Genomic DNA, 27,182 nt, shown 5'->3' on the forward strand with positions numbered 1-27,182 from the left:
TTTCACCCTGAATTTTAATCCCAGTATTGAACCTTCCTTTTTATTTCTCTCATTACTTCTTCGAGGTATAGATTCCACAGTAGGGATGAGAGACTACTGACGTGCTTTACACACTTTTTAATCCGAGAACTTCGCTCTTGATCTTCCTGTCTTATTGTTTACTCTTGGTTCTTTTACATATTGTATACTACGCGTCTTTCCACCCCTATTTTTCTCAGAATTTCAGTCATCTTAGAACACTTTTTGGATGCATGAGCCGTTAAGCTGACTGTGCGATAATTCTCGCATTTCTTGATGCAATAATTTACCAACAGCCGTATTTATATGAGAAGTTCATAAAATAAATTTCTGCAATACATTCGGCTGTTAGTAAATTATTGCATCAAGAAATACATGGCAGCCGTTGTCCCACAGTCCATAATGGATCAACAAAGAATTCTCACATTTGTCGGCTGTTGCTATCTTCAGAATTGTGCAGATTATTTTTTCTGAAAGCCTGATAGTACATCACCCGTATCATATATTCTGCACACCAATGTGAATAATCGTTCTGTTGCCAAGACAATTAGAGAAAAATTGTCTGTATTTGTGATTGTGAACAATTTCTCAATGTCGTTCATGAAGGAAGTGCCAAAAATCAAGGACATTTTTCTCGCCACCAGCAAACAAGTCTTGATATACCAGAATGAGATTTTCGCTCTGTAGCGGAGTGTGTGCTGATATGAAACTTCCTGTCAGATTAAAACTGTGTGCCGGACCGAGACTCGAACTCGGGACCTTTGCCTTTCTTGGGTAAGTGCTCTACGAACTGAGCTACCCAAGCACGACTCGCGCCCCGTCCTCACAGCCTTACTTCTGCCAGTACCTCGTCTCCTACCTTCCAAACATTGCACAAGCTCTCCTGCGAACCTTGCAAAACTAGCACTCCTGAAATAAAGGATATTGCGGAGACATGGCTTAGCCACAGCCTGGGGGATGTTTCCAGAATGAGATTTTCACTCTGCAGTGGAGTGTGCGCTGATATGAAACTTCCTGGCAGATTAAAACAGTGTACCGGACGGAGACTAGAACTCGGGACCTTTGCCTTTCGCAGGCAAGAAGTAAAGCTTATGATTCTAAGATTCGCGTACTATTGTTTTAATTAACGAGACTGATAACAGTACATTATTGTAATCCAAAACAGTTGTTACAACTGTATTCAAATCACAAATACAGTATCAAAATGTGTAAATGAAGGCGGACAACTCTTCGGAGGTTTTACAGGATTTTCCTCTGGAAACAGCTTCCGAATGGGTAAGCTCAAATGTTCAATAGAACTAGTTATTGGTAGCAGTAGCAGCTTTAAGAACTAATAAGCAGCTCTAGCTGCAATAAACTTCCGGCTTTAGTAAGGAGGACAAATGGAATATCATTATTATTCAGTGAGACAAACTAGAGTTGAAATAAGATATTCTGCGAACAATGGTCCAAAGAACACTCCATGAGTAATAATAAATTCAAAACTGTATGTAATAAACATTCATGCTTCCCTGGAAAAGACAGAGAGAAAATGTTGTGTATAGCGAAGTGTTTACGACTGTAATAAACGTTGTTACCACGGCAGGAAGAGCTTTTGTGCACATCACGATAGTGCGTGTTAAAGAGAGTTTGCGTCCGAGGGAGAGAAAAAGACAGGTCACTAACCGGAAGCATTGTTATGTGATAAAACTGTGTAGAAATGTGACTACATTGTACTGCGAGTGCGAACGCTAATAATCGGTGTGGAGCGCGTGAGTATACCGTATCGCGGAATCAACAAAGATAACACATGTTGTTTGATATGTCGGGAAAGACGAATGTAGTGTTAAAGATACGCGGAAAAGCGAAACTTATATTGATAATAGCAGACAAGGTGTAATTTTCAATTACTGACGTTTTGGTGTTCAGATCTATACAGAAAGAAGAGTAACTTTCGACTGTGAAAAAAATACTTAAATTGCAAACAACTAAGACAATTCGAAGTTTATTTAAATGAATAAAAGGTACGTTGGAAATTCATTTCAGTGATCACTGAGCACGAAGTTGACGTACTGATAAAACTCGCGTAAACCAGGCGAACAGATGTGTATCGAACATATGTTTATTGGAAACTTGAATAGAACCTGCAGCTTACATGATCATATTCATCTTCGAAAGTAAATTTCTAACATGAATCATAACTGTTCTATACGTAGATCCTTAACCTCTGAAATCCAATGGACACTCGAGATCTGTGACTGCTCACGAATAGGCACCATGAGGTTTGTGTAAGGACTGATCGCATTTATGGAGTTCTAGCTAATTCATCAGACAAATCAGTCAACAAACGACAAATGAGCTCGACCTACACAGACCTGAACAATATAATGAAATACATATACACGACTCTGTGGCAATCACACTAATCTCTCCATCTATCTCTTTCTTTCCATTTACTTTTCACCCTCTACGACTCCCTCCAGCAGCGCGGAAGACGTTTCCCAAATGCGTTAACATACCACAAAAATCAGAGCATTTCTCTCTTATTCCTAAGATGTTATCGTTCCCTCTTGATTCTTGTATATGTTGTATGTTAGCTGTTACCTGTAGCTGCGCTCGCACATCAGTAGTTTTGTTATAATGAGTCATCGTGTGTATGTGAGCTACTGTACAGGCAGTAACAAAGTTATCCTCACGTATGTGCCTATTTAGGTAAGCATAGCTTGTCGTGTCCCCCCCCCCCCCCCCCGTCCTTCGTCATACATAATACAGAAGCCGCGCTGCCTGCTGGGCAAGAGTCGTGTTGCTGAAGCAGCTATGCATTAACAGAACGTGTACATTATGCAAAAAATGTAGTAATTTCTTATCATGGTTTATGTTCACTGATGTAAAAAAAACTCCCTGCTTCACACTCTTAGGGGTATTTTTTTCTTTTCTGTCTTAAGTAGCCTATGTTCTTTCTTATCGCACACCCTGGCTCCATACCAAATTTAACTAAAATCTGCTCAGCGGTTTAGTCGTGAAAACGTAATGGACTGTATTACTTTCTCATTTATAATATTAGTATGGATTACGTGTTTTTCTCCGTAATTTATACCTATTCCTCTGACATAAAGTTTGAGCAGTGGGACAGAGACTACTTGCCGGCCTTATGGCCTTTTCAATGGTAATGCTCCTATAATAGGCTTCCATTGTTATTGTTCCCTCTTCAGTCTTCTATACAGGGTGTTACAGAAAGGTACGGCCAAACTTGCAGGAAACATTCCTCACACACAAATAAAGAAAAGATGTTATGTGGACATGTGTCCGGAAACGCTTAATTCCCATGTTAGAGCTCATTTTAGTTTCGTCAGTATGTAATGTACTTCCTCGATTCACCGACAGTTGGCCAAATTGAAGGAAGGTAATGCTGACTTCGGTGCTTGTGTTGACATGCGACTCATTGCTCTACAGTACTAGAATCAAGAACATCAGTACGTAGCATCAACAGGTTAGTGCTCATCACGAACGTGGTTTTGCAGTCAGTGCAATGTTTACAAATGCGTAGTTGGCAGATGCCCATTTGATCTATGGATTAGCACGGGGCAATAGCTGTGGCGCGGTACGTTTGTATCGAGACAGATTTCCAGAACGAAGGTATCCCGACAGGAAGACATTCGAAGCAATTGATCGGCGTCTTAGGGAGCACGGAACATTCCAGCCTATGACTCGCGACTGGGGAAGACCTAGAACGACGAGGACACCTGCAATGGACGAGGCAATTCTTCGTGCAGTTGACGATAACCCTAATGTCAGCGTCAGAGAAGTTGCTACTGTACAAGGTAACGTTGACCACGTCACTGTATCGAGAGTACTACGGGAGAACCAGTTGTTTCCGTACCATGTACAGCGTGTGCAGGCACTATCAGCAGCTGATCGGCCTCCGCGGGTACACTTCTGCGAATGGTTCATCCAACAATGTGTCAATTCTCATTTCAGTGCAAATGTTCTCTTTACGGATGAGGCTTCATTCCAACGTGATCAAATTGTAAATTTTCACAATCACCATGTGTGGGCTGACGAGAATCCGCACGCAATTGGGCAATCACGTCATCAACACAGATTTTCTGTGACCGTTTGGGCAGGCATTGTTGGTGATGTCTTGATTGGGCCCCATGTTCTTCCACCTACGCTCAATGGAGCACGTTATCACGATTTCATACGGGATACTCTACCTGTGCTGCTAGAACATGTGCCTTTAAAAGTACGACACAACATGTGGTTCATGCACGATGGAGCTCCTGCACATTTCAGTCCAAGTGTTCGTACGCTTCTCAACAACAGATTCGGTGAGCGATGGATTGGTAGAGGCGGACCAATTCCTTGGCCTCCACGCTCTCCTGACCTCAACCCTCTTGACTTTCATTTATGGGGGCATTTGAAAGCTCTTGTCTACGCAACCACGGTACCAAATGTAGAGACTCTTCGTGCTCGTATTGTGGACGGCTGTGATAAAATACGCCATTCTCCAGGGCTGCATCAGCGCATCAGGGATTCCATGCGACCCAGGGTGGACGCATGTATCCTCGCTAACGGAGGACATTTTGAACATTTCCTGTAACACAGTGTTTGAAGTCACGCTGGTACGTTCTGTTGCTGTGTGTTTCCATTCCATGATTAATGTGATTTGAAGAGAAGTAATAAAATGAGCTCTAACATGGAAAGTAAGCGTTTCCGGACACATGAACACATAATATATTTTCTTTCTTTGTGTGTGAGGAATGTTTCCTGAAAGTTTGGCCGTACCTTTTTGTAACACCCTGTATATTATATTTTGTTATTCTCTAAACTGTAAACCTAGTTGTTACTAAGGTTTCAAACATGTTATATTCTTTTAAATTGTCAAACGTTTTTGATATTTTTCATGTATTACTTCAGTCACCAGACACGAAGTCAGTAACTGCCTTTCTGTTGCCTTTAACTTTCCTAAACGCCAAACTAATCGTCATCAACAGATCCAAAACTTTTTTTTCCATTCATATGCTTTTTAATCTTTGTTACATGAACCGTCAAGCTGATTGTGCAATGGATTTCTATGTATCTGCCTTGGTGGATGATAAATCACATAAACACTAACTTGTACATTTATTTGATTGTCGCTTTCCCCGACGATATTAGAAATTCAGAAGAGATGTTATCTACGAGTATAAATTCATCCTTGTTCGCACATAATCATTTCCCTCGTAGAGAATCTGAATATATTTTTATATATGTATATCCACTCTCTCCTCTGTGATTAACAAAGGAATTCCTTTTGTCCTCTTAAGATTGACGCCATTGCTTTTAATTGCTCTGAATGTTATTTCAAATTCTCTGTATGCTAAGTCTGTCATTCCGATTACCACTTCCTTCGTGATTTCTTAACGTTTCCCATGCGGCCATTTTGTTTTTACTGGCCTGTGATTCCTGTTGAGTTCTTTCGTAACAAGTAAGTGAGTTGTACTGTTGTTTTCCTTTCCTCTCATGAACACTTTTGTTTTTACTTATTTCACCGATCTGTCGATGTTTTCCTTTTCCCTCCTAAGGTTTCTCTAGACATTCTTTCTTTCTCCCTATATTTGTGTGAATAACTTGTGTAATTTTTCCTTTTTACGATATTCATTCCTCTTCAACTGAATTGCTTTCCGTGATATTCTAATGAATATCACGGAAAGCAATTCAGTTGAAGAGGAATGAATATCGTAAAAAGGAAAGGATAATTCAAAGTATCCAAAAGCTCCGGGAATTTGATGCGCATATCCTCATTTCTCAATACGTCAGAGTCAGATTTCCTTAAAAATTTGTTCTTCCTAACTTTTCTGTTCAACTTCAGTGTAGTTTTCATCATTACTAAATTGTGATCTGAGTCTATACCTGCTCCTGGGTGCATCATCTTCCCTTATCTCCAGGCATTTCACAAGTATTCGTCTTCCGCCTCTGATTCTTGATTAGCATATTTGGTATTACTAGCTGCAAATTATTGTAGAGATCAAGACTTGCTCCTCTTTTATTCCTACTATCGAACCACCTTTCTCCTGTATCTCTTGTCTTCTATTCTTTCCCCTGTTACGAGGATAGCCAGTCCCCTAACGTCATCAGATCTTCATCTCCCTTTACATACTATCATGTATTCCCTGTAAATCTTCGTTTTGAGCGTTTGATGACAGCATGTACATCGCAACTTTGATTATTGTTCTTGTTTTGCTATCTATTCTGACAGCAATAAAAATGTAAATTAAAACGCGTTTTCTTGTTTCAATGTATACAGTCCCTTAGTAGCAATTTTTATTTCATATATTCTGTTTCCAAGTCTATAAATGTGATCATTAGGGATTACATACAATAAAATTCTTCTGGGTATGTGACCACATTGTCAACGTGTAAAATAGTCCGGCATTTCGGCCACTGTTGCAGATGGCTTTGCTCAGGGCGGTTTTGCTAACTGTTGAACGAAAAAAGTTTTTGTTCATATACACTGGCGGAAGGGGTTGTTGTCGTAATTTGGTAAGGTTCTCAGAGGAGAGGTTAGACGTCGTTGCATTATTTCTTTTCATTGATGAAAGTAAAGGTTATTGATTGGTGTTTGCTTAATTGTTTGCCACTGGTGGAAATAGGCGAATGGTCTCACGCGCGCCTGTGTATGTTTCTTCCATCAGCAGACGTTCCGTTGCGTATTGCTGCTGGCAGCCAAGACGCCGGAAGTCCTCTGTCACCATGTTCAGGTTCGCTTGGCTATTTCCATTGTGTTTCTACTCTTCCTCCTGGGGTAAGGAGCCGTTTCGCCAGTACGCGGGATTCTCAAAATTGTATATATTTGCCTTGCTCCTCCAGATCTTCTATGACCACTATCTTAGTATGTTGTCTTAGTACGATATATCTTTCATGTTCAGATATTCGTCGATTGATTCGTCGTCCTGTCTCACATACGTACACTAGTCCACACTCGCACCCAGTTTCGTAAACTCCAGTGGCATGTAGCTTGTTAACTGCATCTTTCGTTGAGCCAGAAACACCTTTTATTCTGTTGCTCTTTCGAAAAATCGGCTTGATACCTGCGCGGCGGAAAATGTTAACCTCGCGTTCAGTGACCTCTTGAACATATGGTAGTAAGGCTATGTTTTATGCTTCCTTCTGCACTTCCCTACTACTACCTTCATCCTTGTCACAATAGTTTAAGCTATCATCTTCATCCCATAACCACTGGCTCCAACAATGAATCTGAGGTTTTGTAGTTCAACCTTCAGATGTTCTTCAACCCCAATCATTTTGGGTCCTCTTGGTTAAAGTCTGCTGGGCAAATTTCTTCAGAGTGGGGTGATAGTGGGAGGAGGCAAGTAGGTACCTGTTCGCTTTATATACCCCGTGGCGAAGATTACCATCAGACTTTCGGTCAACTTCCAAATCGAAGAAACGCAGCACACCTTTCTTTTCTATCTCCATAGAGAACTGAATTTATCTGTTCTGCTGATTGACGTTGGTGTAAGTTCTGTAGCTCTCCCGTAGCTGGATAACGAAGGTGTCACCAACATATCGGACCCAGCATTCTGGGCGTAATGGTACGGAGTGGAGAGCTGTTTCTTCAAATACAATCCCTACTTCCATGAAGATATCTGCTGCAATAGGCGAGAGAGAGAGAGGGAGAGAGAGAGAGAGAGAGAGAGAGAGAGAGGAGAACACGAAGGTACACCGTCTGCCTGTGCATAGAATTCCTCTTCACACATAAAATACATTGTCATTAAACAGTGGCGCACTAGCTGGAAAATATCAGTTGCCATGCGTTCCCTTAAGATGTTCACTGTGTCTGACACTGGTACATTCATGAACAAAGACTTCATGTCTAAGGCGACCATCAGGTCCGTAACCGAGCTACATTTCCTTTTTGGAACGTGCTGAAAATGGGTGGATTTCTTGACGTATGAATCTGAGTGGCTTACCAAATGTCGAATCCGCCGAGCCAGTTCTTTCGCTTGACTGTAGCTAGATGAATTAATGCTATTCACACTGGGCCGTAAAGGAAAAGCCTCTTTGTGTACCTTTGGTACACTATACATCCGTGGTGCCTGTGGAACTCGTGTGATGAGTTTTCTGGCCATGTGGAAGTTCATTCTAGTTTGCTGTAGCAGAGTTTCCCTCGATTTGATTGTTTTGGCCTTCGGATCCACATTAAGTTCCTTATAAATGGGTACGCTCAGAAGATACTCCAGTCGTTTCTTATTTTATTGACTGTGATGACGGATGAGGAAGCCGAGGCTTATATTATTGGGTTACTTTAGTGTTGTGATGACCAGCAAATTATAGAATGACTGGCTAAACGGAAAGTATGTCATGCACCTGGGTACTTAGCATGGAATGTGCCACTATGTTATATGCTAGAGGAAGTTAACTGATCAGCTTGGATGACTCGTGCTGACGGTTCTCACAGAGTCAAGAAATTCCTAGTATCCTGAGTATGATTGGGTCTCGCTAGGTAATATTCATCCTATTGAAGTCTTCTTGCACAATGTGCATTGTCAGATGATTTTCTTCGCAGTGTTTTGCATCAACATCATCTTACTTTTCTCCTTTATATGTGTGTTTTTATCCCTCAAGTGCAGCTACCTGCTATTACAATACTTGGACCCAGGCAGTTTCGACAGTGCTGGGTATTATACCTCCAAGATTTCCGGATTTTGCCACCGACTGTCCCTTAGAGAAACAAGCAGCCGCACTAGAATGGTACCGGCAGTATAAAAAGCTTGTAGCATAGTTGTGAAAAGCTATATTTTGAGTAGAAAATTTCTCAGTGAGTACACTTTATAAAACATTGACAGCTATGTGTTTTTGATGTTTTTAGGTTGTAAACACAGGCCTGCAATCTCGTTTCCTAAATCCAGAATAATCCAGAAAATTCTACTGTATCCGCTAATTGCTTTATCCTATGCAAGGTAACCAACAGGAAGAATTTTTTTCACACTCCAGAAAATACTGGTAAAACTTTTTCAACAGATGAGTTGATATCGTTTTACTTGTGCTGTTTGATTTGTGTTGTGAAATGGTAGACTCATATCTTACAGTGCTGAATCGAACCAAAATTTCGGTTTGTATCTCTGAGATGATGCAGTAATTAAATAAATCGTTGAATTCACATTTTTGGTCATCTTTTATATTATTCAAATATGAACATAGGTAAAACGTGATCAATACTGTGAATTCTAAGAATTTTACAACAACTGGACTATTTAAGAGAGACTCAAACTGACTGTTTCATTTAATCGCCTTGGATAAGTTTTTAGTCTACACTCCGGAGACCTGTTCAAATAGAATAAAATGTCCTCAAGAATGGAAATTCTACAATTTACATAGATCACAAGGTCAGAGGTCGTTTCCAAAGGTCAAAGAGATCTCATTTCAGGTCCATTTATTGTTGATAGTTCGCCAACTGCACGTTTTTCCATCCCGCCTACTTTTCTCGAAAAGTATTGTTTGTAAAAACGTCGACTCAAGCTGATTTAACATAAAATTATTAATTTTTTTTTTATTTTTCTGTTGTAACGCTCTCTACAATTGTCAGAACTTATACCCCAGGCGAAATTTTCCGATACCCAAACACATATTGAAAGGAGGTAACACAAGCTCTACAGTGAAATACCATTTTAGGAAGTTTGTCAACACCAACTCTGCATTTTAAAATGTCTGATATTTTTTCCTATGAACCATCTAAAATGGTATTCATAATAGTAAGATAATGAGGTTTCGAAAATGTACTGAATATTTCTGATGGACCGTGTCAACACCAGGAGTTTAATTACTTGCCTGAAGTGGACTGTGGTTTAGTTGATCAAATGAGGTAAAAGATAAAAATACACGGAAAATATAGTATCCCTTCTACGCTCTTTAGGGATGAGTTATAATGTATCGTATATTTGTGCATGCTTTAGTTAAAAAAAATTTTTTTAACATCTACAGGAAAAGAACCTCATATTTTGTGGAAATATTAGGAAGTATTGTAACATTTACACAGTAGAAAAACAAGTGCGGAGATTATCATGCTAATCATACTTTACAAAAGTATCTTCTAGTGAAATTACCTTTACTTACCTTTGTTCTAGAGACAACAATGCAGCGTTTAAATAGCATCGAGAGTGGATTGTTTCACGAAAATATATTGTTGTGTTTTACATTAATTTCTTTGCATTTTTCTTACATTTTTATTAACGTCTTTATGTAATGCTCAACCAGTACAAGTGACGCAATTGTGTATTTAAATCTAATCTGCATATAGAAACATTCTATGTTTTTATGTAAAGTCTATGGATTTTCTAGTGCATTTAAATGTTTTCTATCCATACACAGAGACATACAAAACACGTGTCTTTCAGTATAGTTCCTCAAATGCACGTCATATCATTGACGGTTTCTTATTAGATACAGCGTGAAAGCTTCCATCCTAAATTGCCACTAGTGGTGGCAAATTAACATAATGCTTATAGCTCACAAAAGGATAATTACAGGAAGTTTAAGGGCTGCGATCATGGGCCCAGTAACCGTTCCAGGGCACTGTTGCGATTTCTGCACAGTGTGATTGTCGCTTAATTGGGACAGATACTAGTATTTGAGGGGTTATATATAATAACTGAGAAGGGAGTTTGAAGTACATAGCACCTCTATAATTTCAGTTCACTATAATTTCAGTTCACTCACACTATTCACTATTGTTACAATATCATTTTCAGTATGATTATTGTCATTCTGGATTGTGTCTTAATAAAATCATGAACATTTAGTTTCGAATACAATGTATGACCTTTGGTGTTTCTAGTAGTTCTCACGAGGTTGTTAACTTTAACCACTTCACCCAATATAAATCGAAATACTTACCTTGATAACTTGTTATTACTATATAACACAACAATTCTGTGGTGTACTAATTTTTTCTTTCAGTTTTGCTGTTACGATCTGTTTTTTCAGTGAAGCAAAGATTGTATATCATTGTACTAATACTTTTCTTATGAAATTTTGGTATGTTAAACCGTGATTCTACTGCAAAATTGAATGAATATTAAATGTAAGCTAGTTGTGTGTAGACATTAAGCGGACACAACACAATCACTGCAAGAGGACACCAATTAATATAAAGAGTACTGTGGATCCAGTGTTATTTATTGTAGAGCTGCTAGAAGAAGAGCCCATGTCACATACTGTCAACGAACACTGACTCAATACCAAGTAGTATCTAATCAACTATTTGATTAGACTTGTATACTGATATACAGCGCCGTACTTAATTTTGTGATTGAATAACAGCAAGATATTTCAAAGTATTTATTATGAGTTGCACGTAAGACACTTTACAAAAATAGGTTCCATCCTACCCACTATTAGTAATCTGAGAAAATGCTAATGAATGAGAACCAATTGCAATATTTTCTATAAGAGAATTAAGTAAAATAAAATAAGTAAGTACGAGTAACTTTCTGCTAGGTTCAAAAAAGTAAAAGTAATAAAATTACAATTGTTTGCAAGACAATAACTAACCAAAGTGGCTACGAATAGTAATTTGAACAGTAATTTCAAAAGCAGTGCTTCACAAAGTAAAATTCAGTAAAATATATTTTCTGTCCTTTTTTTCCAGTCATAAATTCTCATTTTAAGCAACTGGAATATGTCAAACGTGTTCACAAAGTAAAATTCAGTAAAATATATTTTCTGTGTATTTTTTTCCAGTTATAACTTCTCATTTTAAACAACTGGAATCAGTCAAAAGTGTTTGTTTAGCCTGGAGCTAATAATTGTAGCAATTGCACGAAGTGCTCAATGGAAAATCAGCTTTGCAGATTAACTATGATTTACATGAAAGTGATTATTGAACATGTCACTAATCATTACGATGTTTTCCAATTGAAATGACAGCATTTGATAAGGAGTAAGTATAAATGACTTTTGCGTTGATAATTAGTAAGTATATATGCCTTCTGCGTTAAACTAACGATAGTAGGCTTCACAGGGAGTGACGTCACTATTTTTGCGTTTTACGTAACCACGCGCAGCCAACGAAAATTTGTTGTTCTCTGTTCATTACTGAACAGTGCCGATGGTTTACGATTTAGCTGAAAAGTATTTGACCACTGTGACATATCCATCTGAAGCTGTGCTAAGATAAAATTTAACAATTTCGTGCTGTTTCCACTTGACAACAAAACGAGTATTTTTCCAAATTTTACTACCTCCCATGATTCCATTTCATTCTTTATTTTCATTTTATTTTAAACGAAATTCACCTTCCTTATCATCATTGCTAAAAGCACTGAGCATTGGCAGTTCGGTTATAACAAAACTGTACGTTCGTTACTCGGAGCTACCGGCATTGCTGTAGGTTTCTGTAAACTGTGTGTTTTCTGTTGTTTTAGGTTCGAGTTGCCGATATCATTTAAAGAATATACAGGTTCCAACTTGGCTAGCTAATATTGCTGATAATCCCGTTCCTGTAAATCGGGTTTGAGCCGCTATCTTTTTGAATCTTACTCCGTCCAGTCACATTAACGTGAGCACTACCTATCTTCGTTCAATTACCACTCGAGGACGGCGGTGGCAGCACTAGCAGTGCAGAGTATACAAAGCATGTCGAGGGGATGCGGAAGAAAGTGCAGTCGTTGTAATACGAAAACTAAGTGATTTACCTGATGTCAAGGACATGATCATTGGCTTTTGGGCCAAGGATGGAAGCCTTTTCTAAACGGCTAAGTTTGTAAACTGTTCGCTTGCCGCCGTTGTTAAATTACAGTTGAGCTGACAAAAGTCATGGGATACCTCCTAACATCCTGTTGGACATTCTTTTTCCCAGCGCAGTGTAGCAAGTCAACATGGCATGGAGACAAGTCGTTGGAAGTCCCCTGCATAAACAGTGAGCTAGGCTGCATCTACAGCCGTCCAAAATTGCGAAAGCGTTGCCGGTCACTGTTTACGTTCCATCGGCGTGAAACGTCTGAAAGCAAACACCCTGCAACAATCATCGGAAGAGTCCCTGCCGGAGGAGGGAGCGTTACCGTCTGGGGAATGTTTTCGTGGCGTTCTTTGGGTGCAGTTTTCATTCTGGAAGGCACAGTAGATCAACAGAAGTACGCAGCTATTCTTGGGGACCATATCCACCCCTACGTGCAGTTTGCTTTTCCTCGCCACGATGGCATCTGCCAGCAGAACAACGCAACGTGTCACACAGCTAGTAGTGTACTTGCGTGGTTCAAAGAGCACCAACACGAGTTTACCGCACTCCCTTGACTATAAAACTCCCCGGATTTAAAACCACTCGAGCATATGACCACCTCGATCGGGCTGGATCTTCAACCGAAAATTCTACTGCAGCATCCGACGGCACAGCGTGGCTCCGAATACCTGCCGGTACCTTCCAGAACATCACTTCATGTCCCGCAGCGGCCTGCACTGCAAAATATGGTACTCCAGGTTTTTGACAGGTGGTCACATTAATGTGAGTGGACAGTGTATATGTGCTGTTAAGAAGTAATGTATGTGATGCACAGGAGTTATCTGGCGTCTTAGTTTCAGTCCTGTCGGCGTCGTTGTTAAAGTTTTATTTTCACATCCTTTTAAATCCTGAATTACCACATCTTAAAGAGCTACAAAAGTACTTATTTTTCGTCCTTTTTTCCAGATCGTTCGAGCAGAAATTTCTCATCCCAATTCGGCAATACACTGTGTGGAGACAGCTACCGGCACTCTCGCGCACCTACACAAATTTTTGTGAAAACTGAAACACCAAAGTCATACCTGTAACAAGTGTTCGTTGAGATTTGCATTTTACCTAATTCAATGTCTGTATTCTTTTTCCTAATCTCTGACTCTTTATGGAGACAACCGCTATATATTAATGAGAGTTCCAGCAGTATTCCTCTGATAACGTGAAGGTTAAATTTTATATTGTTTTCTTGTTACTCATTACATGTTTGTGATCACTACGTGTGTTTATAGGTGTCAACAAAATGTTTATCCATGCTTCATGCATTATTTTGTGTGGTTTGTTAAATGAAATGTTTTTCTGTGTGTTCCAGCAGTACCTGCATTCATACTATGCTTTATAGTATTTATTTAGAGAAAGGACCGCCTGACTTACGCGAAGTACTATGCGAGGTCACGATTTGGAATTTCAAATTATTATTTATCAAATTTGAAATACTAAGCATTTATTGCTGATTAAGCTTTACAAATTTCGAGTGCTTAAATTCCTAAAATCAGTTCACACAACTTGTTAAATAAAATAAAGAAATATTTTATGGTTGACGTGTTAAGTTTTTCGTGGCTTGACATCATTCCCAGTTCGTCACTTGTTAGCGATTTTAATATATAAATTTATCCAAGAATAATTTTTCACTTTTCCCACTATCGCTTCCATTGCAGTACGTCAGTGTTTGAGCAAGAGGCCTCCTCTTGAGATTTTCCTGATGATTCACAGAGACATGGTCTGCTACTTAGTTTCTCACCTGTCAGGCTTGTTTGACTACAGTGGAAGCGTCTGCGCCTGTGTCATATGACGGTGCAATATTAGCACACTTTTTCTGCACCTCAGTAGGAATTAATATACGCTGTGGGGGACATCCACAACTGTTTCTAAACTTTTTCATGATGAATAGCTCCGCTCTAGTTGTACTTGACAAATCCTTTATTTGGATAAAATCGTTCACCAGAACCGGGTTTCATGACATAAATCCCATCTTCAGGAGCTACAAAGAACAAGGAAAACTAAGAGAGATTCCTCATGTTTCATTAACAATAAAAGGGTCCATACAAATGCGAACGTCGGGTTATACTTCGATTACGAACGAGAAAGTTGTACCAGTCACGTAAATATCCCAGAAAATTTGTGAGATCCCGTGAGAGTGCTGCATGAAAACGTTCGCTGAGCCTACCGGTACCACACCGCGTAACCGTGTAACCGGAAAAACTTGAATTTAATAGTAATATCCGCATATCTTGGAATCCCAGCACGACCGGTCAACAGACTGCAGTGCGAACCGCAGTGAGACTCTTGTGAACACATACACGGCAGAGAGTGACCGTCACTGGAACTAATACCAAAAGCAGGAGGGACCTCCGAAGAAACGCTACCCGCTGCTAATAGCGCTGAAACGACCTTACTTATGCATGGCATTAGCTAAGGCTTAGTATAGAGCAAATAATAAAAGCAATACATGCAATGTATAAAGTAATTGTCAAGCATTAAAAATAATGAAGAGGTATTATGAATTTGCCAAGAAATAAAACTTATAAACCATACTCAAGGCATAACCTTAAGAACACCATTGCATAAAATATATAAGGGGCCAAACCTACACACCACAAATTAAACGTAATGGTGGAAGATATTCTTATAGCACCATACCGAAACCCGGATTGTGTGGATTATTTCATCCAAACAAAGGACGCGTTAAGTAAAACTGGAGCGCATTAATTCATCATCAAAAATTTGAACAACAAGAATTGCTGCACCGTTGTTTTCCTTCAAAAGCAGACAAACCGCAAGATATTTTACGTCATCAGTGGGCAACTTTTTTTTTCTTTTTTTTGACTGCTCTCGTGGTGTGCTACGGTACTCCACTGGAATTTCAGTGAGTACTTGCTCTGTAGATTTTTCCAGAGAATAAAAAAAATTACGTAATTTTACTTTTTCGTATTAAGAATAATAACTTCATGAATACACTCGTACAAGTTGCTTTACTTATACTGTGTCGTTTCGGTGTAAAGTAACAACAGATGATAAAATTCTTCTATGATAGCTCACGTTAGGTGTTCCAAAATGCAATGAATTATTTGTACAATTAAGAATAGAGATACATCTTTTCTTGACATCAAACATCTGTAATTTGCCCTTATTTTCTTCCAATATTCGTCTCATATCTGTTGGATTGTAGCGTGGGGAAGGTACATATCGTCATTTGTGAGAGAACTCACAGTAAACAATCCATAAGTATAGTTACTCTATCGAATCACAGGAGTATGAGTTCACAGGAGTCTGAGCGCACATTTGAGTGTTCACGTTTAGTTTATCATCCATAAGAGGAATGCAATTTGTAAGTAGTATGGCAACAGCTCCACTGTCATTATGTTAATTTCCGTTTCTGCAGCGACTCAAGCAGCTGCTCTAACAAGTGTTACACAAGGGAAGGAGATAAGGTCCTGTGTAGTCTCTAAAGCGTTGCACTCTACCATACATTTGGCAATTCTGCAATGAATGCTTACCCTGATTTCCGGCACGCTGCGATGCTGAACCATCAGCAACTTGGGATACTACATACATAAAAAAAAGTTTTGCATCACCTCGGATCCGAGAGTTCCGGAACCAGTACAGAAACTGGAATAGAGATCAACATAAACATCATTTCCGCCCACTTTATTACTCATGAAAACCACACATTGCATGTTGTACCACCACGCAGAGGTGGTGGTCCAGACTGCTGTACACACTGGTACCTCTGGTACCCAGTAGCACCTCCTATTGCATTGTTGCATGCCTGCATTCGTCGTGGCATACTATTCACAAGTTCATCAAGGCACTGTTGGTCGAAAGTGTTCCACTCCTCAAAGACGATTCGGGGTAGATCCCTCAGACTGGTTGGTGGGTCACGTCGTCCATGAACAGCCCTTTTCAATATATCCCAAGCATGTTTGATGGGGTTCATGTTTGGAGAACATGCTGGACACTGTGGTCGAGCGATGTCGTTATCCTGGCGGAAGTCATTAACAAGATGTGCACGATGGGGGCGCGAATTGTCGTCCATGAACACTAACGCCTCGCCAATATGCTGCCGATATGGTTGCACTATCGGTCGGAGGATGGCATTCACGTATCGTACAACCGTTCTGGCGCCTTCAATGACCACCAGCGGCGTATTCCGGCCCCACATAATGCCACCCCAAAACAGCAGGGAACCTCCACATTGCTGCACTCGCTGGGAAGTATGGCTAGCGCGTTCAGCCTGACCGGGTTGCCTCAAAACACGTCTTCGACGATTGTCTGGTTGGAGGCATATGCGACACTCAACGGTGAAGAGAACGTGATGCCAATCCTGAGGGGTCTATTCGGTATGTTGTTGGGCTCATCTGTACCGTGCTGCATGGTGTCGTGGTTACAAAGATGGACTTCGCCATGGAAGTCGGGAGTGAAGTTTCGCATCATGCAGCCTATTGCGCACAGTTTGAGTCGTAACACGACGTCCTGTGGCTGCACGAAAGCATTATTCAACAATGTAGCGTTGCTGTCAGGTTTCCTCCGAGGCATAATCCTTAGGTAGCGGTCATCTACTGCTGTAGTAGCCCTTGGGCGGCCTGAGCGAGGCATGTTATCGACAGTTCCTGTCTCTCTGTATCTCCTCCAAGTCCGAACAATATCGCTTTGGTTCACTCTGAGACGCCTGGACACTTCCCCTGTTGAGAGCCCTTCCTGGCACAAAGTAACAAAGCGGACGCGATCGAACCGCGATATTGACCATCTAGGCATGGTTGAACTACAGACAACTCGAGCCGTGTACCTCCTTCCTGTTGGAAAGAATGGAACGAATAGGCTGTCGGACCCCCTCCGTCATATAGGCGCTCCTCATGCATGGTTGTTTACATCTTTGGGCGGGTTTAGTGACAACACTGAACAGTCAGAGTGACCGTGTCTGTGATACAATATCCACAGTCAACGCCTATCTTCAGGAGGTCTGGGAACCGAAGTGATGCAAAACTTTTTTGTGTACTTCAATATGAACAGCATCCAAAGTTGCAAAATACCTCTTTTCATTAGATAATGATGACTAATTTCGGTTTTTTTATTCATAAACCATTCATCCTGTGGAGTAACAACATAAAATTATAATTTTTTACATAATGTAGAAACAGCCAATGTGTGTCACAAAGTACTATGTGTAACGCATCAAAATACACACCATCCAATCAGAACAAACATTACTCCACATAGGAAAAAATCTGGACAATCATTATCCAAAGGATGCCAGAAGATACTGACAGCCTAAGCTCAGTTAGCATGAAGAAATTTTCCTGCTGGTAGCGCCCCTATCGGATGTTCAGGGAAGTCTTTACTGCATACCATAATCAGCACCAATATAACAAAATAATGAATATCGGAGTGTGTAAGTCATATAGAACGCACACAAACACACACACACACACACACACACACACACACACATAGCGACACACTCGGTGCACAGAAGCTTTAGAGGGCCATCGTTTACAAACAAGCAAAGGCCCAACCAAACAAATAGTTTAAAACAAAATTATGTAATAAAACCAATTTTATCTTTATTAATGAAAAGACGTAAAATTTTAAAATAAAAGCAGAAATCACAAATATTGTAAAGCAAAACTTTATAAGAAAACCAATTCCTTCGTAATGAAGGAGATATTGTACTTTAAAATGAACATAGCAGTACCAACATTAACAAATATTAAGCTTTTAATGGCTTGTAACGTATTAATCAACACAGTTTCTCACCATAAGTCGGACGCTTGTGGCCTAAATGGGAACGAAGACTTTTTCTTTATTCTGCCACCACGTATCACTAACGATACGCGCTACCACAGGCATCAACGAGGTATGACAGTAGGAGGGAAGCGAGTAGACTAACGGATACGACCACAGTAGTTTCTCGGCATACTGCCATACAAAATTCTTGAAGAGTTATTACCTTATAACTAATCTTCATTATCTCATTACCAGCCCCTTTCTGACACGCATTGGCTGTTAATACTTTACTTAACAAATTTTAATTTGAGCCTATTGTTCCACACGATGATTTGAGAATGGATTATGAATAAAAACCCGAAACTAGTCATCATCAAGTAATAAAACGAACTATTTTGCGAATTTGGCTGTTTTACGTGTTGGAATATTACCTGTATTGGGTTAATTACTGCGCTGTGGGAACATAATGTATCATACCACAAATATCATTTGGAAGAGCCCGAATCAGAATTTCAAACTGAAATACGCTGTGCGATAAAGATTTACATTTATTTAAGGGAATAAATATTTTGCTCTGAAATAAGAGGGGAAGAGTGCAGTGGTATTGACCATCAGATTCCCAGGTAAGCAAAGACATCAGTCCAGAAAATGCCACGAAATGAATATATTCTACGGTTCATAAGGAACTATGAAGTCTAGGCAAGCAAGAGAAAAAACGGTGAGCAAAGGAAAAATGACATTTTAACATTACTAACTGTGATCTAATCTGCAGAGGGTTGCAGCTCGACGTGTAGCAAACGTCTGCGAGCCGGAAGTTTAGTTTTCGATGTCGTAAATCCCGACGGCGATTTGCGCAAACGTCACGATGTACACTGAGGTGGCAAACGTCGTGGGATTGCGATATGCACTTACTCGTATGGCGGTAGTATCACATACACAAGGTATAAAAGGGCTGTGCATTGACGAAACGTCATTGGTACTCAGGTAATTCATGTGAAGTTTCCGGGCTGATTGTGGCCACACGGCACGAATTAACAAATTTTGAACGCGAAATAGTAGTTAGAGCTAGACGCATGGGACATTCCATTTCCGAAATCGTTAGGGAATTCATTATTCCGAGATCCATAGTGTCAAGAGTGAGCCAAGAATACCTAATTTCAGGCATGGCCTCTGCCCACGGACAACGCAGTGGCCGACGCCCTTCACTTAAAGACCGAGATCAGCGGCATTTGTGTAGAGTTGTGAGTGTTAACAGGCAAACAACACTTTGTGAAATAACCGCAGAAATCTACGTGGGACGTACGACTAACGTATCCGTTAGGACAGTGCGTCTAAATGTGGCATTAATGGGCTATGGAGGCAGACGGCCGAATCGAGTGCCTTTCCTACCAGCATGACATCGCCTGCAGGAGCATCTCCTGGGCAACTGGTTGAATGTGGCCTGGTCAGTCCAGATTTCAGGTGGTAAGAGCCGTGTGGCACAGATACCCCAGACTATAGACCCAAGTTGTCAACAGGACGCTATGCAAGCTGGTGGTGGCTGAACCGATCATTGACTGGAAATGGTTACGTTTGGCTAGTTGGAGACGATTTCCTGCCATTCATGGACTTCGTGTTCTCAAATAACGATGTAATGTCACCGGACCACAGTTGTTTGCGATTGGGTTGAAGAACATTTTGGACAATCCGAGCGAATGATTTGGCCACGCAGAACGCCCGACATTAATCCCATAAATCCCCTCGAAGGTTTTCGGGAGGTGATCGACATGTCTTTTCGTTCACAACATCCTGCGTCGGCTATAGGGGCAGCAGAGCTCTGTGTATATGAATTAGCCAGCCTGGTACCTTACACGAGGAGGGACACCATCAGTCGATGAGGAGGTAATTTTTGCTGCTTGAGAAAATTGACAAGTGAGGCTAGATTTTGCGTGCTATTTAAAGTCTCGTCACTAGAAACAAAACAGCTTATTTAAAAGGCGACACTGTTTATAAAGTATCGAAAACGTCTGTAAACTGTTAATTAGTTGTCCTGTGGGGCAGTATTTTGCCATACAGCATGAACATTTACGTAGCCGCGACCTTACTATCGAGCAATACAATGCTTATCTATCTGCAACTTGCATCGAATGTCAAGTCATCTGAAGTTCCAGAATTTTAATTGAATTTAGCCGTAGGCTTTATTACAAAGAAACTACGCAAAGGAAACTAGTTATCGGAATCCCACTCCGCTGATCCGCGATTGAACTTTACTAAATGCTTGGTAGTATCATTCTCTTACAGGGTAAGGAGGTGGAATGGCGGCTGGTATCCACATTGGGATAAAGGTTTACGAACTAAGTGGATTCTGAATGGACATTTATTCAAAAAACAGGGTGTGCTCCTGAACTTCATTAAACATTGAACACGTGTAAAATCATAATACAATCGTTCCCGAATGGTAAACTGTTCATTATAATAATCATCAATTCAGCATGGATTAAGTGGACTAAGGACCACAACATGGACGCTCACTTGCTTACACAGAAAGATAGACGTTCACGGATTAACGGAAGTGCCCACATTATACTCATCTGACCCTAGAACAGCGACTGACTAACTCGGCACAAAATCAAACCTACCTTGCCTCCGACCACAGAGACCGAAAAAAACATGGAGATGGCGAACCGACTAAGACAATTTTTCATTGGTACGAGGCATCTGCTCCATTCAGGAGTCTAAAATTTTCTTTGCGCGTGGGTCTGAAGAAACCAATCATGAAGGCACATTAAGAAAACCTGGGTAGTTTAGACCCCACCAGACCGGCGCCTCAGGTTAGCTTCGAAAACTGAATTCAGAGGGCTGTTAACATGCTTCTGTTACAAAGCTGAAGCAAGAAAGTCCACCAGAACTCTCACATATGTACGTGTTTGCAGCTATAAAATGGCTCTTAGCACTATGCGACTTAACTTCTGAGGTCATCAGTCGCCTAGAATTTAGAACTAATTAATCCTAACTAACCTAAGGACATCACACACATCCACGCCCGAGGCAGGATTCGAACCTGCAACCGTTGCGGTCGCTCGGCTCCGGACTGTAGCGCCTAGAACCGCACAGCCACTCCGGCCGGCTTGCAGCTACACCCGCAGTCATACAATCTAGCAATCATCCATGATTAGCAAGAGTGTGCTTGGTAACAAATATAATAAGAATGACAATAAAACACACTCATTTTGATTCCTAGCATGATCTTTCTCTCTAGGACGGAGAAAATATTAGAAAACACAAGCAGAGAAAAATCACTCTGCACAACTTGTTAAAGGCTCACCGTAAAAAAATTAGTGACCGCAGATGAATCATTAAGCCTTTACAGATGGTTCGGCGATCGCGTCGCATGCTCAACTGCAGTGGGACTGACTCTAGGGGAGCATAAGGCAGCAGCTATAAGTGAGATGTTTCAAGTGGACACTGTACTTAATCATGGGTAAATGTAAGGAGGTGACAGAGTGGCAAAATCGTATTTGTCTGTGCCTATCGCTATACTGCTTGTGATGTTGCTGGATTTGTTGGTGTTTCGCGGCGGACTGTTCACCGTGTCTACAAACCGTAGTGTAGCACACGTGTCCAAGAAACATGACGTCAGAATTCTGGTCAGAGAAAGATCCTCACTGAGAGAGACGGCAGACGTCTTACATTGCTTATGAATCAAAATCGCTTCCAAACCCCACAGGAACTGCTGCAGAGCAGTGAATGAAGGTCCATCCCAAACTGGTAGCGAGAGAACATTGGGACGGGAACTGTATGCATGAAACATTTGGAGTCAGTCAGCTCTCAAGAGGCCATTGCCCACACCCCACATAAAGACCACAACTGCAAGGTTCATCGAGCTGAAAGAATATGCGACTGGTTTTCTGAACGCTCTTCTACCCTATTATATCTCGATTCGCCTGAAAAATCACCAGAGTTGAACTTCACAGAATATAGGTGTGACATGTTGGAACAGCGGGAAAATGCTGACATAAGAAGTTCCGAAATTTGGTGGAATTGCGCGAATGGCTTAGCCTATATTCGACGTACCAGCACAACACTGTGGACTCACTTCGTAACCGAACCAGTGGTGGAATTACACGGTATTAAATGATGCCTGTAACGATTTCTCTAAGCTTGAGTAATTTTTTGACCGGTCAACTTACAAAATCATATTTAAATTGGGTGGAGTGCCAACTGTCATATTGTCTTGATTGGCACTATTTTCTATTAACGTAGTAAATGGGTATTGTTAACCCAACTGCAAAGATGGAGCCGGCCGCGGTGGTCTAGCGGTTCTAGGCGCGCAGTCCGGAACCGCGCTACTGCTACGGTCCCAGGTTCGAATCTTGCCTCGGGCATGGATGTGTGTGATGTCCTTAGGTTAGTTTGGTTTAAGTAGTTCTAAGTTCTACGGGAGTGATGACCACAGATGTTAAGTCCCATAGTGCTCAGAACCATTTGAACCATTTTGCAAAGATGGAAATAAATTTATTATACCATGTATATGTATGATGAGATAAAAGAAATTATTCAGATAGTGAAGGGAGACGAAAATTTAATTGGCATGGGTAACTGGAAATCGATAGTAGGAAAAGGAAGAGAAGGAAAAGTGGTAGGTAAATATGGAAAGGGATTAAGGAATGAAAGAGGAAGCCACCTGGTAGAATTTTGAACAGAGCATAACTTAATCATAGCTAACACTTGGTTCAAGAACCATAAAAGAAGGTTGTATACATGGAAGAAGCCTGGAGATACTGGAAGGTCTCAAATAGATTATATAATGGTAAGAGAGAGATTCAGGAACCAGGTTTTAAATTGTAAGACATTTCCAGGGGCAGGTGTGGACTCTGATCACAATCTATTGGTTATGAACTGTATATTAAAACTGAAGAAACTGCAAAAAGGTGGGAATTTGAGGTGATGGGACATGGATAAACTGAAAGAACCAGAGGTTGTAGAGAGCTACAGGGAAAGTATTAGGAAACGATTTACAAGAATGGGGGAAAGAAATACATTAGAAGAAGAATGGATAGCTTTGACAGATGAAATAGTGAAGGTAGCAGAGGATCAAGTAGGTAAAAAGACGACGGCTAATAGAAATCCTTGGGTAACAGGAGAGATATCGAATTTAATTGATGAACGGAGAAAATATAAAAATGCAGTAAATGAAGCAGGCAAAAAAGAATACAAACGTCTCAAAAATGAGATCGACAGAAAGTGCAAAATGGCTAATCAGGGATGGATAGTGGACAAATGTAAGGATGTAGAGGCGCATATCACTAGGGGTAAGATAGATACTGCCTACAGGAAAATTAAAGTGACCTTTGGAGAAAAGAGAAGCACTTGCATGAATATCAAGAGCTCAGATGGAGACCGAGCTCTAAGCAAAGAAGGGAAAGCAGAAAGGTGGAAGGAGTATATAGAGGGTCTATACAAGGGCGATGTACTTGAGGACAATATTATGGAAATGGAAGAGGATGTAGATGAAGATGAAATGGGAGATACGATACTGCGTGAAGAGTTTGACAGAGCACTGAAAGACCTGAGTCGAAACAAGGCCCCGGGAGTAGACAATATTCCATTAGAACTACTGATGGCCTTGGGAGAGCCAGTCATGACAAAACTCTACCATCTGGTGAACAAGATGTATGAGACAGGCGAAATACCCACAGACCCACAGAATCCCAAAGAAAGCAGGTGTTGACAGATGTGAAAATTACCGAACTATCAGTTTAATAAGTCACAGCTGCAAAATACTAACGCGAATTCTTTACAGACGAATGGAAAAACTGGTAGAAGCGGACCTCGGGGAAGATCAGTTTGGATTCCGTAGAAATGTTGGAACACGTGAGGCAATACTAACCTTACGACTTATCTTAGAAGAAAGATTAAGAAAAGGCAAACCTACGTTTCTAGCATTTGTAGACTTAGAGAAAGCTTTTGACAAGGTTAACTGGAATACTCTCTTTCAAATTCTGAAGGTGGCAGGGGTAAAATACAGGGAGCGAAAGGCTATTTACAATTTGTACAGAAACCAGATGGCAGTTATAAGAGTCGAGGGGCATGAAAGGGAAGCAGTGGTTGGGAAAGGAGTGAGACAGGGTTGTAGCCTCTCCCCGATGTTATTCAATCTGTATATTGAGAAAGCAGTAAAGGAAACAAAAGAAAAATTCGGAGTACGTATTAAAATTCATGGAGAAGAAGTAAAAACTTTGAGGTTCGCCGATGACATTGTAATTCTGTCAGAGACAGCAAAGGACCTGGAAGAGCAGCTGAACGGAATGGACAGTGTCTTGAAAGGTGGATGTAATATGAACATCAACAAAAGCAAAACGAGGCTAATGGAATGTAGTCGAATTAAATCGGGTGATGCTGCGGGAATTAGATTAGGAAATGAGACGCTTAAAGTAGTAAATGAGTTTTGGTATTTGGGGAGCAAAATAACTGATGATGGTCGAAGTAAGGAGGATATAAAATGTAGACTGGCAATGGCAAGGAAAGCGTTTCTGAAGATGAGAAATTTGTTAACATCGAGTATAGATTTAAGAGTCAGGAAGTCGTTTCTGAAAGTATTTGTATGGAGTGTAGCCTTGTATGGAAGTGAAACGTGGACGACAAATAGTTTAGAGTTGCTTCAAACCAGTCTCTGGACTGAAGACCACAACAACAACCATGAAGGATCCGTCTGACATTTAGATATGTTCGTACCATAAGGGATATAAGAGGTTAAACTGTCATTCCATTTTGAATAAACATCAGTATGAAGGTCACCACCATGGGCACAAACACACTATTGTGTTTATTGTCTAGAAGATAATAGCCCCTAATGCTATGATGCCACATACTGGCGAGGACTTAGTCCCCATTTTTCAGTTACCAACACCTCTTATCGTATCCAATAGCTACCCGTAAAATGATTCCGGGGGGGGGGGGGGGGGGGGTGTCCAAGTCTCTCTATTCTTATGATGTTTCACCAGGTCGCCTATGGGTTCGTTGACATCGCTCCGATCGTCACAAACAGAAGCGATACTCAACGCTGAACGCCACAGAATGCCACTCAACAGCCCAGTTCACGGAAAACGAACACATTTGAATCCACCTTCCAGTAATCTGATCTGGTTAGTTCGTGGTGACATTCATTCCGCAATGTCTCCCAGTATTTCTGCTCTTGTCATTCGACTATTTATCGGATCCTTCTGGTGTTACAGTTCTTTTTGTAGGATCCGTGCCTACTATTCTGGCCCCACGTTCAGAAACCTTATTTGAGTTCTATTTTAATGAAAAATAAAAACCTTTCAAATAATTTTGTAGTTTTATCAAGTTCTGCAGAGTGTGTTTCCTCTGACTGTGTTTTCTTATTTTGTTGTGAGTCCATCTTTTCACCAGCTGTTGTGCAACTGCTGTTCTGCATTGCAGCCAACTACCTGTGAGATCTATCGGTTTGATGCTCCCTTAGCCCTCAATCCAAAGATCGCACTCTGCTCGAACTCTAAAGGATGAGGATAAGACGCACATTACAATGAAATGAACACCCTTAGCTGCTTACAGGCGTTGACATACGTCAACGGGGCAGATGAAAATGTGTGCCCCGACCGTGACTCGAACCCGGGATCTCCTGCTTACATTGCAGACGCTCTATCCATCTGAGCCACCGAGGACACAGAGGATAGCTCGATTGCAGAGATTTATCTCTGGCACGCCTCCCGCGAAACCCACATTCTCAACGTATTGTCCCGCCCTACATTCGTAGTGCCCCCGCCCATTATACTTCTTATTCGCGGCGCTTTGCCGATTCCCGTAAGAGTTCGGGCACTGTTTGTGCATTCGCACAGAAGAAGAAGATGGTCAAGTGGCAGGTGAGCCTTAACTATAGATATATACTAAGATGGTGTCTGTTCTTTCGAACATGTCTATCTTAGTATATATACTCGTTCCCTTTGCGTCTTATGACCTCCACCTGGAAAGTTCCTGTTATAGGTACATCAAACCGCGATCATGTACTCACATCACACTGTATTGAAAATGCTGGAAGAAAGCTAGCAAAGGATGAAATTTTTATCAACATATCCCACAGGTATATCAGTACGTGGGTATCAAGTTAATAGTGTTTAGTTTAAATTTTCAATGATTCATTTTTAGCTAACTCACAATTGGAATGGTATGAGAAGGAAACAGATGCAACACCGAGAAATAAATTTGCACAATATTTTACAAATCCCACCTCGCAAAATGCGGTGGGATGTCTCAAACAGAGTAATTAGATACAAGGGCATCCAACTCTTCAATAACCTAAAACACACGTAAGAAACAGTTACAGCACATTTCTTAAAATGAAACAAGCTGCTATATGCTTTACACCCTAATTCAAATAGAACACTTACTTGAAAAATGAGATCTGAAACTAAAACAGTTCTTAAATCACTGAGTAAAATTCTACTCTTAACTATGACTTAAACAACAAAATTTTACCAATGCTTTGACACTACAGGCATTAAAAGATCAAAGAACCCTGACACAATACGATTTCTAAATTAGCTTACTCCACATGAAGCACGGATGCCGGAGTGGTGGAGCGGTTCTAGGCGCTACAGTCTGTAACCGCGCCAATGCTACTGTCGCAGGTTCGAATCCTGCCTCGAGCATGGATGTATGTGATGTCCTTAGGTTAGTTAGGTTTAAGTAGTTCTAAGTTCTAGGGGACTGATGC

This window comes from Schistocerca nitens, chromosome 7, assembly GCF_023898315.1.
Source record: "Schistocerca nitens isolate TAMUIC-IGC-003100 chromosome 7, iqSchNite1.1, whole genome shotgun sequence".
Lineage (NCBI taxonomy): Eukaryota > Metazoa > Arthropoda > Insecta > Orthoptera > Acrididae > Schistocerca > Schistocerca nitens.